Raw genomic sequence first — 14,721 nt, 5'->3', positions numbered from 1 at the left:
CAGTTTCGTTCCTAAATGCCCTCCTTTCATTGCGACCTCGGCCCTGCTCGTGATTTAGAGAGACCGGTCGGCGTTGCTGCCTTGCAGCGCTGGGGCCCTGAGCTTCATCACCTGGGGTGCTGTCCGTGTGGAGTCTGTACGTTCGCCCCGTGTTTGAGTGGGTCTCCTCCCGCAGTCCAGAGACACGCTGGTGGGTTAATGGGCTTCTGGGAAAACCGGCCCTGGTGTGAGCGTGTGCGTTTGTGTGTGTCCTGCCTTGTGCCCGTTCCTTGCCAGGATAGGCTCCATCTCCCCGGTGACCCTGCACGGGATGAAGTGGGTTAGAAAGCTGATGGATGGATGGAAACCTAGATTGTTGTTGTCCAGGTGTTACAGTGCTGACAGTCCTACTGCACAATTTCATCCTCTTCCTTCTCTCTTCCACTGCCTGTCTCGCTCCTGTTCCTGCCTCTACATTCGACGTGCGTTGCTGCCATTGACACACTGAACACGTCTCTTACACCCTACTGAGCAGAATGATCGCCGCTCTTTAACGCCGCCCTGCCCCCCCTTCCAAAGGGCTCAGGATCGCTTTGTCTATTTTTAGAAGTCTCTTACCAAGCTAATCTCCCGTGCCATCTCAGAGCTGGAGATAAGACTGCAGCAGTCACAGCGCTGGCCTCCGAAGCCCCTAGCGTCACCCAGGTTCCCTGCCCGGCCTCGCGGCCAGCTCTCAGTCATCCCCAGCTCTTACTGTATGGAAACAGCAAAGACGCGTTGGTTCCTCGCGTGCTCGTGATCTGGGAACCCGGATCCGTGCGCCGGCACCAGCCCGAACGGCCTTCTGCCTTCTCGCAGGCCTTGGAACCCCCCGTCCCCCGCGCGGAGTCTGGAGCCCCGGGCCGCACGAGCCAGTGGCTGTGGGGGAGTGCACCACGATCCCGGAGCATAGCAGTCTGATCCACTCCGGGTTTTATGGGGTGCCCAGCAGGCTCCTGTTACACGACGGCCTGGGCCTTTCCAGATTCTACGACCCGCGGGGCCACTGGACATGTTGTGCTGATAAAGAGGCAGAAAAGTACATATTTTGCACATTTTTCATGTTAAAATGAGTCTCGTATTCTGAAGGTATAGGTACATTACACTATACCTTCTACATTAATGCCTACATACGGACAGACAGGCAGTTGTCCTGCCAGGAGCGCTTCTCTGGGTAGAGTGTCTAAGTTAAGAGCCTCCGGTTGCTAGGGGTTGTGGGAATGAATATTAATTAGCTCTGGTCATTGCACAGCGCTGAAAAACATCGTGCTAATAAAGGCAAAACAGCTGTTCATGGCTGCTGGCTTTGGCCCTGTATGCGAAAAAAGAGCCGAATTGGATGTTTCCTCAGATGGCTCAGGCTAATTAGTATTCTTCCCCGCGACGGACAGACGGATTCCCCGCTGCCCGTGCTGCACCTGCGCCGTGGACAGGTGAACGGTTTCAGCCTGTCGGCGGTCCGGTCTTGTGACCGGAGCCGCGCAGGAGGAGGCGGCGGCAGGCGGCCGGGCCGGTATTGTGGCTGCGGGCCGTGGGTGAGAGGCAGGACCCTTGGAGAGGGTGTCTGGCCCTCCTCCCTGCTGCACATGTCCGGCACTTCAAAGTGCAAAAGCCGCTGCAGGAGGTTTTTCACTGACTGGTAAGGGCGATGGTCAACACCAAGGTCAACACCCTCGCCAACCCCCTGTTTAACAGTGTTATCACTCCGGCTCCCAGTGCGCAGCAGTCTGATCCACTCCAGGTGTGACAGTGCTGTCAGTCAGACTCCCAGTGCGCAGCAGTCTGATCCGCTCCAGGTGTGACAGTGCTGTCAGTCAGACTCCCAGTGCGCAGCAGTCTGATCCGCTCCAGGTGTGACAGTGCTGTCAGTCAGACTCCCAGTGCACAGCAGTCTGATCCGCTCCAGGTGTGACAGTGCTGTCAGTCAGACTCCCAGTGTGCAGCAGTCTGATCCGCTCCAGGTGTGACAGTGCTGTCAGTCAGACTCCCAGTGCGCAGCAGTCTGATCCACTCCAGGTGTGACAGTGCTGTCAGTCAGACTCCCAGTGCGCAGCAGTCTGATCCACTCCAGGTGTGACAGTGCTGTCAGTCAGACTCCCAGTGCGCAGCAGTCTGATCCGCTCCAGGTGTGACAGTGCTGTCAGTCAGACTCCCAGTGCGCAGCAGTCTGACCCGCTCCAGGTGTGACAGTGCTGATAGTCAGACTCCCAGTGCACAGCACACATGTGTGGACTGTACGGATAAAGATGGGGAGATATACCCCCTCCACACACCTGTCCCTGGCAGGGAGAGCTCTGGGCTCACAGTGGGAGGCGTGCCCGACAGCGCCGTGGTGCCGGCTGTCTCCGATCCTGCTGTGCGCTGAGCTGGCATGCGGGCACGCTGAATAATCTCCTTGCCCGCGCTGTCAAATCGGAAACCCACGCAGGCTGTAATCCCTAATCCCTGACTGCGTCTCCGCTGCGGAACAGCGCAGCTTCTTCCTCCTGAGCAAGCCCCTCGCTGGTGGGAGCGTTCCCGCCCCGCGGACACGTTAAACTCGGCACGGCCTGACTGCGCTTGACAGCCTCAGCCACACTGGGGCATCGCGTTGGAGGCACCCGCCACTCTTTGTGTAAAGAGCAGGGTTTTTTTCTTTTCTTTCTGCCCCTCCCCCCGGCCTTCAGTCCCCAAGGTGCTCCCCGTGAACTTCCGCCTGTGTGGCACTGCTGAGTCGTTTTTGCAAGAGGGGGCGCTCACAAGGCGGGGAGTCCCCCTGTGCCGCGCTGGGCCGCAGTGGAAGCCAGTGGGAGCGTTTGCCTCTGAGATTGGTGAAGGTTGTCTGAGCGAATACCTCGCTGAGGGTGGAGGAGGCGGATGCTCCAGCCGCTGCTGTGGTCGGGGGAATTTTATCTGGATCAGGGGGAAAAGACACACACGTTGCACCAGAAAAAAATGATTTACAGTGGGGAGCTCTGATTCCTCCATATCTAGGAGCGTTTATCTTCATCTGACGTTTGGACATCTGTGACAAGTCATTTCTGTCTTTCCCGCGCTCGCTGGTTTCCAGTGTGGTGTGATTTTCAGGCTTCCAGTCCTGTGAGCTGGTGTGTGTGTGTGCGCGCGCGCGTGCGTGGGAGTTCTTGTGCGTGTGTGTGTGTGAGTTAGTGCTTGAGCACATGTGCTCTTGTAACTGTGTGTGAGTGGGTGGCATGTGTGTGTCAGTGCTTGTGATTGTATGTGCGTGCTCGTACGTGCGATTGTGTGAGAGCTCGCGCGTCTGTGTGAGTGCGTGTGTTCATGCATGCGTGTGCGTGTGAGTGCTCATGATGCATCTGTGTATGAGTGTGTGTGTGTGCTCATATGTGTGTATTTATGAGTGGTCATGCGTCTGTGTGTGGTGTTTGTGTGTCTCTGCATGTGTGTGTGAGTGTGTGTGTTCATGCTTGTGTCTATGAGTGTGTGTATGCGCATGCGTGCTTGTGTGTGTGTGCTCGTACATGCGTGTGAGTGTTGTGGAGTCAGAACAGACAGCAGGTCTCCCTATGTTAGAACGTCGGGGTGGCAGGATTTCTAATTTCACACTTGCCTGAGCAACTGGAGCAGTGAATAAAAACAGCTGAGGAGTAATATCTGCACACCGCAACCCCCTGGACCCACCAGCTGAGTCACAGACCCGCCGGCCAGGCCCGTGTGCAGGTACCGTGGCTTTTCGTTGCAGAATCCGGGAGAAGGTGGAGGAGAGAAATGAAATATTTAACCATAATACGTCTTCCATTACTCACACTGCCCCCTCCCAGACACTGACCTGACAGCCCTGTTCGGCTGCAGCAAACAGGGCAGATCACCCTGAAACATGAACGATGCCAGGGCACCCAGAAAACAGAACTCCACCTGACTCGTACTGCTTTACTGCCCTGTACTGTGCTTTTACCCTGATCTCACTGAGCTTTACTGCGCTGTACTGTGCTTTTACCCTGATCTCACTGGGCTTTACTGCACTGGACTGTGCTTTTACCCTGATCTCACTGAGCTTTACTGCACTGGACTGTGCTTTTACCCTGATCTCACTGGGCTTTACTGCGCTGGACTGTGCTATTACCCTGATCTCACTGGGCTTTACAGAGGCTGAGGCTCCGTCTGCCTCTGTCCTGTTCGGAAAGGCCTGCAGTTCAGTGTACCACTTCGCCTGCCCTGCCCTCTCCTTCCTCGGCCCGCTGTCTTCCCCCTGTCCCGCGTAGAGGCTCCGTTCCCAAGCCCTCCCCCTCCTGGCTCTCCAGCTGCAGGGCCGTTGAGCTCGGACACACTTCCCTGACAGCTGTGCTAGGAAAGCTGAGCTGGCTCGTGCCGCAACCACAGGGCTGGGTGAGCAGACAGCTGGAGCCGAGAGCCAAGACCGAGCGCTTTCTAATTTACTGCTTTCTATAAAGCCTGGGATTGAACAGCATCCTCTCTCTCTCTCGCACACAGCATGCAGGGGAACTCGAGCGGTATAAGGCCAGCCTTCATCATCTACACAAGAGCCATCTTTCAGAGATTTCCTTCCTACAGATTGTCAAGAAGTGCCTGTCTGGTCTCCATCTGTGAGGAGCTTAGATTGTACATACCAGTCAATAAAGATTATATCCGATAGCGAAATTCTAGCTAAAAACAGTTTTCACACGGGTTATCGGACTCCCATTGCACAACTCTCTGATCCACTCCAGTCTTTATAGAGCCAGTCGCACTCTGACTGCATTTAGATCCTTTTCAAGTTGAATCAGCTGCCGGGCTCTTCTGCAGATTGTGCTGATGATTAAGGTACTTGGCACCTTTGAGTATGAACTCCCCACCTCTCCATGCAGGTTGACTCAGAATAAAGTCACAGATCTGAAGCATGCGGTACGTGGTGCTGGCTCACATGGTAGACAAGGGCCCTGTTAAATGTGGAGTGGATCAGGTGAATGTTGATTGGGAGTCTGACTACCACCCCCAATTTCTGGTTCAGTTCTTGAAGTACCCCAAAAGGCAACCAGATCACATATTCTCCTATGCTTATTTATCCCATATTGAAGATGCTTGGTGATAGAATCCCACACATCCACGTCATGGTTTAGCATTGCTCAACACTGATCTCACTGGGCTTTACTGCACTGGACTTTTACAATGATCTCTGTGCTTTTACCCTGATCTCACTGGGCTTTACTGCACTGGACTGTACTTTTACCCTGATCTCACTGGGCTTTACTGCACTGTACTGTGCTTTTACCCTCTTCCCACTGGGCTTTACTGCACTGTACTGTGCTTTTACCCTGATCCTCTGAGCTTTACTGCACTGGACTGTTCTTTTACCCTCTTCCCACTGGGCTTTACTGCGCTGTACTGTGCTTTTGCCCTGATCTCACTGGGCTTTACTGCGCTGTACTGTGCTTTTAACCCGATCTCACTGGGCTTTACTGCACTGGACTGTTCTTTTACCCTCTTTCCACTGGGCTTTACTGCGCTGTACTGTACTCTTACCGTAATCTCACTGGGCTTTACTGCACTGGACTGTACTCTTTTACCCTGATCTCACTAGACAAGTGAATAATAATACAGGCTAAGCAACGAGGATCTCCCGCACACACGCACAAGAACACATTGAGTTGTACAGGAAAATTCCTTGTGGCTTTGATTGAAGTTTTTAATTACACCCTTAACATGCTGTGATACAGCTGCTGCCAGCGGTGTGCCTGGGTCATTATCGCTGGGGAGGCAGGCCTGCCCTCCTCTCCCCCCTCAGAGCTTTCAATCATTACAAACAGACCCCACACACACCTCCCTCTCCCTACTCTTCCCAAGAAGCCCAGGGGACTCAGATCGCCCTCACAAGGCAAGCTAGTCTCTAGCTGTGTGTATTGTCTGTGTGTGTGTGCTTGTACTGTATGTATTTGCATGTGTTTCTCTGTGTGTGTGCTTGTGTCCCTGTGTGTGCATGTCTGACGTCTTTCCGCTGGTCAGCAGTGCAGGAGTGGACATCATGCTGCGGTTTGTGGCCCCCTGACCACAAAACATCCTGTTTCCTATGTGCTCAAGATTGACCCATCCAAATCCGAGAGTTTCTGCAGGGTTTCCGGGTCCCGTGCAGAGTCGCTGGGCGCTCAGACGCGCGCCCAGACCGTTCACGGCGTGGGGATCCGCGTTCAGCCCTAGAGGCGTTTCAGCATTTGGGATCTCTCTGTCCCAGCCCAAGCTGGGACCAGTGCACCGGCTGCTTCTCCCAGGCGCCCCAGTGGTGTGTAGGCAGTGTGTGTGAAGGAGAGAGACATGGTGTGTGTGTGTGTGTGTGTGTGTGTGTGCGTGCGTGTGTACAGGGTGTCTAACAGATTGCTTTTTTTGTCAGGGTGCCTGGCTCATTAGCTCCAGCACAGAGCTGTGTTAACAGTGCTGATTGAATTACTCTCCTGGCACTTTAGTGCTACTAAGGCCCAATTAGTACTGCCTGGCCTTGACTCACTGCGTCTCTCGCTACGCTACCCCCCCTCTCTCTCCCTCTCTCACACAGTCTCAGTGCTAGAGCAGTGTACAGCAGTCTGTCTCACACTCTCACACAGTCTCAGTGCTAGAGCAGTGTACAGCAGTCTGTCTCACACTCTCACACAGTCTCAGTGCTAGAGCAGTGTACAGCAGTCTGTCTCACACTCTCACACAGTCTCAGTGCTAGAGCAGTGTACAGCAGTCTGTCTCACACTCTCACACAGTCTCAGTGATAGAGCAGTGTACAGCAGTCTGTCTCACACAGTCTCAGACCAGTGCACTGTGACATCCTGATACCAGGTTACCTGCTGATACCAGCTGCTGCTGACTGCACCAATCAACAGAAAAGGTGCAGTGCCACAATCGAACACACAACACCACCTGCACTGGGCGCCTCCAGAGTGGCGTCCCAAGCTGTAACGGCTTTTAACGAGCTGACCTGGCAGGTCAGTGAGAGGAGTGCAGTCCCTCTGTCCCTTCGTGTGTACGTATATCTGTCTCTCCCAGGGCATGCTGATCAGGGCAGATGTCTGGGAGCTCGGCTTGGGCGACGCAAGTCGTTTCTCCGAGGTGTAAACGGGTCCGCGTGTCTCCAGGATCACAGAGAGACACACGGAAGATACCAAGCACCAAGCCCTTGCGCGCACACACACAATTAAGCAACCACCGAACCTACCAGTTTCCTGCAGGGCAACAGCGAATCACAGGCGTGTGTTAACTTCTAATTATATATATATACACGGCGCTGTGACACACTCTCTGCTGCACTTTCCTTTAACTAGAGTGCTAATTGCCAAACAAAGACGGCAAAGCGTTTGAACAAGTGTAAAAAGAAAAAACGGAAGGTAATGAGCAAAAGAGCTTCTCTCCGTTTGGTGGCTGAGAATCTGACTGATCTGATAAACCCGTCCGTCTGTTTCTTCAAGGAGCAGGTCGGTCTGTTGTTGGTTTGAGCTGTGCTGTGGTTGGAGTATTAGGTGATCTAAAGGCAAAATGTGTTTGTAACTGAAAAATATCTATATATCTTTGATTTGGTTTGGTGATCCGGTTGATTTATGCAGGTAAAAGCACAGTACAGTGCAGTGAAGCCCAGTGAGATCAGGGTAAAAGCACAGTACAGCGCAGTAGAGCCCAGTGAGATCAGGGTAAAAGCACAGTCCAGTGCAGTAAAGCCCAGTGAGATCAGGGTGAAAGCACAGTACAGTGCAGTAAAGCCCAGTGAGATCAGGGTAAAAGCACAGTCCAGTGCAGTAAAGCCCAGTGAGATCAGGGTAAAAGCACAGTCCAGCGCAGTAAAGCCCAGAGAGATCAGGGTAAAAGGACAGTCCAGTGCAGTAAAGCCCAGCGAGATCAGGGTAAAAGCACAGTACAGCACAGTAAAGCCCAGCAAGATCAGGGTAAAAGCACAGTCCAGCGCAGTAAAGCCCAGTGAGATCAGGGTAAAAGCACAGTCCAGCGCAGTAAAGCCCAGTGAGATGAGGGTAAAAGCACAGTCCAGTGCAGTAAGATCAGGGTAAAAGCACAGTCCAGCGCAGTAGAGCCCAGTGAGATCAGTGTTAAGCAGTATAAAAATGAAACGGCATAGATCTGTCTGCTTTCTTTTTAAACGCGATGCCTGTGTGACCTTTTGACCTCTCTCTTACCCTGACCTCAAGGACCTTTGCTCTGGTCCAGGCTGGTGTCAGAGCGTTTGTGTTAATGCAGGCATTGCCTCTAATGAGACTTTAATAAGTTTGCATTGCCCTGTTTAACGAAATCATTCACCCCCACTCCCCCTCCCCTCCGTCAAGAGGTAAGAGATTTCCTCTGGATCATGTGCTGTGCAGATGCTTGTGTTTCTTCATGAGCTGGTTGCCTGTGGTAATTAGCTAGTGATCGTTATCATAATTATTGTTATTGCCGCAGGTCTAAACCTTGATGTGGACCCTTTAGATCTGACTCTCTGTCCTTGCCTTGCTGTTTGCAATGCGTTCCGGGTTTTTCTGCCTGAGCTGCGAAGTCCTCTGCATTTTTGTAGGCGTTTCTAGTTTTTTTTTTTATTTTGAAACTGTGCTTCTAGTATGGAAGCGGAAGGCGGTATTAATCTGGAGCTCCCAAATGGCTCGCACCTCACAGGGTGCGACGTTGTCACATTGTCAACATTGTTTATTCCAGCCAGGACTGTGTCATTTGCAAACTGCGACTCCCTTGTACCAACCGGCCACAGCGCCGCCCCTGTGGGCACCTGTGTGTGTCTCTGAGTGTGTGTACACTCTGCGTGTCTGTGAGTGTGTGTACACTCTGCCTGTCTGTGAGTGTGTACACTCTGCGTGTCTGTGAGTGTGTGTACACTCTGCGTGTCTGTGAGTGTGTGTACACTCTGCGTGTCTGTGAGTGTGTGTACACTCTGCGTGTCTGTGAGTGTGTTCTCTCTGTGTGTCTGTGAGTGTGTGTTCTCTCTGTGTGTCTGTGAGTGTGTGTTCTCTCTGTACCTGTCTGTGAGTGTGTGTACTCTCTGTGTGTGTCTGTGATGTGTGTTCTCTCTGTGTGTGTCTGTGATGTGTGTACTCTCTGTGTGTGTCTGTGAGTGTGTGTTCTCTCTGTGTGTCTGTGAGTGTGTGTACTCTCTGTGTGTGTCTGTGAGTGTGTGTACTCTCTGTGTGTCTGTGAGTGTGTGTACTCTCTGTGTGTCTGTGAGTGTGTGTTCTCTCTGTGCCTGTCTGTCAGTGTGTGTACTCTCTGTGTGTCTGTGAGTGTGTGTACTCTCTGTGTGTCTGTGAGTGTGTTTACTCTGAGAGTGTGTGTGAGAGCTGTGGTCAGAGCTGGGTGGAGCTGTCTCTCCAGCTGTGCTGATGACTGGGCCCGGCGGTGGGACAGGCAGTCAGTTCTAAATTACAGCCCACCACACTCTGTTACTCTGTTCTGTATTTAGCAGCGGAGCCTCAGAGATCACAGGGTCCAGCCTGCTGTCCCTGTGCTCATTCATTCAAGGGCTGAACCACCTTTTCCCACTGCTCTGCGCTCAGTGCCTTAGTGGCTCAGGGGATCCGCGGTGATGAGACACCCCTCCCTCCTGGAGTCTGCAACTGTCCGCGGGGGGGCGTGGGCGCCCCGTCTTTAAATAAGCCGGGAGAGGCTGTCCTCGCCCCCACCGACACACGCGCCCAGATCCTGGGCAGGCGGTTCCCCGTTTAGAATCCCAATCCCGGGTTAAAAATAAGCAGGAGGCGTGGAGCGCCGCCATCGCCGTGGCTGCCTGGAATTTGGCGGAGTTGACCCAGAACACGCAATACCGCTCTGTCAGGCAGACTTCCACCACGGGGCTAAAAATAGCCGCTGCTCTTCTGTAGGAGTAACGAGAACCCCCCCCCCCCCAACGCTCGTCAGCGTAGAGTTCAGAGCAGCGCTGGGAGGAAACTGCAGGAAGAAGTGTGACAAGCTGTCGCTCCCCGACTCCTCTCGGCCTTGCTCCTGCGCAGTCTGCAGCCTCGAAAATCCAGCCCCAGGACGCCAGCAGGGAGTCCGGGACACCGGGTCGAACCTTCCCTCCCGGGTTTTCAGGTCCTGGTCGGAGCCGGACCTCGTGTGTCCCGGCCTCTGGGACCTGGGCAACACCTCTCTTCGGGCCTGGCAGGGGGAGGGCTCCGGGGGTTTCTAGCTACTGCCCCTTAAACTGGGGTGCCTTCTTAAAAAAACTGAACTCGAGGAGGCCGTGAAGGAAACGTTGCGAGCACTAGTTAAGTTGATAGTGAGGCTTGATCTGGAGAGAAGCCGCGTCGAAGGCCAGTGGGACCCCCCTCTTCTGAAGCTCCGATCCTGCCTTGGCGCTGCCGGCGCGTGAGGGCGTGTGGAGGGGTGAGCGGTGTGTTTGATTTATTTATCCGAGTCCTGCTGGAGCCGGGGAATGTGGGTCGACTCTCCAGCTCTCGTGCGGATCTCGTTTTTCCCCCCTCTCGCTGGCGTTTTAGAAAAGTCTCCTAGCAACCACCACCAGGGAAAATGCGGAGCGAGCCGCAGCAGAGAGAGAGTGTGTGTGTGTGTGTGTGCACGCACACGCCCCTCCGCCTCGCTCTGCACCTGTAACACCTAGAGCACTCTTCAGTTTCAACAGCCTGCCCCACCAATTACCAGCACCGTGGACCAAGGGAAAAACACATTTTGAAGTCTTTCCAATCGCCCCAGAGGGTGACTGCCACCCTCTGCCAATCCCCGATCACTTCCTGTCGTCCTGCGCACAGTTCGTCTGCCCATCTCTCTGGCATCTCCTCCTCCTCCCCGTTCAACCTTCAGAACAGTCACCTCACTATGGCAGGCTCACCCTAGATTAGCCATGCTCCTCACTTAGGCTCATGTATGCCCCCTGTCTGAGTTCTGTGTGTGTGTGGGGGCCCCAATTTCACTGCACCCCAGGGCTCAGTGTCCCCTCTCTCCGTCCAGTGGTAGGTGACCCCCAGGGTCCTGTGTGTGTGTGGGGGCCCCAATCTCACTGCACCCCAGGGCTCAGTGTCCCCTCTCTCCATCCAGTGGTAGGTGACCCCCAGGGTCCTGTGTGTGTGTGGGGGCCCCAATCTCACTGCACCCCAGGGCTCAGTGTCCCCTCTCTCCGTCCAGTGGTAGGTGACCCCCAGGGTCCTGTGTGTGTGTGGGTGCCCCAATCTCACTGCACCCCAGGGCTCAGTGTCCCCTCTCTCCGTCCAGTGGTAGGTGACCCCCAGGGTCCTGTGTGTGTGGACACCCCAGACTCCCTGCGCCCCAGAGCTCAGTGTTCACGAAGTGGCTGTTTGAATAGACCTGCTGACTGTATGAGCTATATATAAATCTCAGGAGGCTGAGGAGTGCAGAGGTATATTATTAAAGGGGAGCTTGGTGTTGGCAGGGCAGCGCAGTTTTAAAATTAATTACACTATTCGTCTTTCAGCAGAGTCTGCTCTTGATAATTAAGACAGGGGGGCTGGGGAGCGAGGAAGATACAGATCTTCTGCACTCCGAACTGTAACAAATGAACGAAGGAGCTTTTTTAATTAAATCTTTTTTTTAAAAGAAAGAAAGCTCTTAATTGCCGAGCTCCTAGAGATGTCCTGGGCTGTGCAAGTGTGCGATAGGTAAACTGATTGTGGTTAGGAAGTCGTTACATCTCCTGAAATCTGTGTGGGATTTTCTTCTGAATCTCTGAGGAAAAAAGTGGGTTTTTTGTGTGTAAATTTAGGAGCAGTGCAGTCTCAGAACCAGAATGGACCCAAACCTAGCTGTACTGTCCTGTTTTCCAACACTGTGTCCCCGAGCATCTGTGTCAGGCCCTGCCTGCGGCAGGAACCTTTCAGAATCATTTTGCTGCTTTGGGGTGCATCAGAATTCCTGTCCTCTCTTTCACTGTCTTCTTTCACTCCATCCCTCTCTCCCTTCATCTCCCCAACTCCACTTTTCCTCTCCCTCTGCCTTCCCTCTTCCTGCCTCCTCTCTCTCTCCTTCCCTCTTTCTGTATCCTCTCTCTCTCCTTCTTTCTACCTGTCTCCTCCATCCCTCTCTCCCTTCATCTCCCCAACTCCTCTTTTCCCCTCCCTCTGCCTTCCCTCTTCCTGCCTCCTCTCTCTCTCCTTCCCTCTTCCTGTATCCTCTCTCTCTCCTTCTTTCTACCTGTCTCCTCCATCCCTCTCTCCCTTCATCTCCCCAACTCCTCTTTTCCCCTCCCTCTGCCTTCCCTCTCCCTCCTTCTTTCTACCTCTATCCTCTCTCCCTCCATCTCTGCTTCTCATCCTTCTCTCCCTCCTTCTACCTGTCTTCTCCCTCTCTCCCCGCTCTGTCCCTCTCTTCCGTCTCTCCCATCCCTGTCTCTCTCGTTGTGTGGCAGTGGTGTTGGCAGGCACCGGGAGCCGGGCAGACGCGCAGCGACAGGGTGCCCGCTGCCAGCAATGCCAGGTGCTGGCGCTGGTCCCTCTCTGCCTTCTGTGTCGGTGTGAGTGAGCGGGCCTGTGGGCGCCCTCTTCTCAGCTTGGCACAGCAACGGGGGCAGACGCACACGCAGCCGCTGAGAGGGAGAGCGGGAGACAGCCACGTGGGCACTTGAAAGGGCAGGCAGGCCACAGCCTCAGTGCGGATTTCACCCTGCACAGCAGGCATCACTGCCAAGGCCACAGACAGGCTGGCACACACAAAGGAAAAGTCCTCTCCCAGACCTGTGATCTCTGGAGTGTAGAGGCACAGCGTGACCCAGACTGGACCGGCGGGCTCTGGACTGTAGGGGTACAGTGTGACCCAGACTGGACCGGCGGGCTCTGGACTGTAGGGGTACAGCGTGACCCACACTGGACCAGTGATCTCTGGACTATAGGGGTACAGCGTGACCCAGACTGGACCAGTGATCTCTGGACTATAGGGGTACAGCGTGACCCAGACTGGACCAGTGATCTCTGGACTGTAGGGGTACAGTGTGACCCAGACTGGACCGGCGGGCTCTGGACTGTAGGGGTACAGCGTGACCCACACTGGACCAGTGATCTCTGGACTATAGGGGTACAGCGTGACCCAGACTTGACCAGTGATCTCTGGACTGTAGGGGTACAGTGTGACCCAGACTGGACCGGCGATCTCTGGACTGTAGGGGTACAGCGTGACCCAGACTGGACCGGCGATCTCTGGACTGTAGGGGTACAGCGTGACCCAGACTGGACCGGCGATCTCTGGACTTGGGGGTTACAGCGTGACCCAGACTGGACCAGTGATCTCTGGACTGTAGGGGTACAGTGTGACCCAAACTGGACCGGTGGGCTCTGGACTGTAGGGGTACAGCGTGACCCAGACTGGACCAGTGATCTCTGGACTGTAGGGGTACAGCGTGACCCAGACTGGACCGGCGAGCTCTGAACTGTAGTGGTACAGTGTGACCCAGACTGGACCGGCGGGCTCTGGACTGTAGGGGTACAGTGTGACCCAGACTGGACCGGCGGTCTCTGGACTGTAGGGGTACAGTGTTTCCCAGACTGGACCGGCATCACTGAACTCTAGGGTTACAAGAAAATACAGTTTCTCGTTATTTTTATGTATATTTATTTAAACACACCAAGGAGGTTTAAACTCTCTCTTCTAAAAAAGGTCTAGCTTCTGGTCCCATACTGTTTGCTGGCTCTGTGGTGAGTCTGAGCACAGTGCAGCTTCTTCATCCTTTATAAAGCTCTGTGCTTTCACTAAATGTTCCAATCAGTTTGAGCGCTGCTGAACTGCTACTGTGCTGAGAGGTTTAATGCAGTTTCACTGTAATGGCTCACATTAGCACTGACCTTTGAAATAGACACTGTGAGCAGCATTACGATACCTTAACTGTCTCAAATGTTACTGCTTTACTGACAGCCTCATTGTTTCACATAGTGATACAAACTCACACACTGACACACTGCTGTGCAGACTGTACTATAGAAGCTGTTAGAGTGACTGCTGTCCCTCTCCTCTCACACTGCCCCTGAATTCACACACTGACACACTCCTGACTGGACTGGAGACACTGCTGTCCCTCTCCTCTCACACTGCCCCTGAATTCACACACTGACACACTCCTGACTGGACTGGAGACACTGCTGTCCCTCTCCTCTCACACTGCCCCTGAATTCACACACTGACACACTCCTGACTGGACTGGAGACACTGCTAGAGACACTGCTGTCCCTCTCCTCTCACACTGCCCCTGAATTCACACACTGACACACTCCTGACTGGACTGGAGACACTGCTGTCCCTCTCCTCTCACACTGCCCCTGGATTCACACACTGACACACTCCTGACTGGACTGGAGACACTGCTGTCCCTCTCCTCTCACACTCACTCAGAGTCCACTGGCATCACTGGGCTTTACTGTACTGTACAATGCTTTTTCCATGATTTCAGTTGGCTCTCTCTCTCACTCTCCTTCTCTCCCTTCCTTGCCTCACCCAGCGTATCATAAAGAATATTTATCTCCATATTTCCATATTTAAACATTCTTTGAACCAGTTCCTCTCTTCCCGATCTACCCCTCTCTTGCTGGAGGCCTTGGCTGCTGTTCTCGAACGTACACTGGCTCTACCTGTTGCCATGCCAACGCCGGATTACTACTCCTCATTATTGCTACTCACTGCATAGAGACTCCTCTGAATACATACACACGCACGCGCGCACACACACACACACTGACTGACACGAACAGATTGAGGATTTCTATTTCATTTAGGTCTATGTATTTGTGAGCTTTAATCCTAAAGCTGTTTATTTATATCCACTGT

The 14,721-nt window shown here is 53.7% G+C and overlaps 1 protein-coding gene across 2 annotated transcripts in view; it reads left to right on the top strand.

Annotated features, from left to right (window-relative positions):
- The window catches only part of LOC148646652 (sodium/calcium exchanger 1-like), a 45,451-nt gene that overhangs the window by 13,800 nt on the left and 16,930 nt on the right, over positions 1-14,721 (top strand). The window lies entirely within an intron of this gene.

The sequence above is a fragment of the Lepisosteus platostomus genome, chromosome 16 (genome assembly GCF_059453375.1).
Source record: "Lepisosteus platostomus isolate fLepPlt1 chromosome 16, fLepPlt1.hap1, whole genome shotgun sequence".
Lineage (NCBI taxonomy): Eukaryota > Metazoa > Chordata > Actinopteri > Semionotiformes > Lepisosteidae > Lepisosteus > Lepisosteus platostomus.
This window is presented reverse-complemented; position numbering and strand designations above follow the sequence as displayed.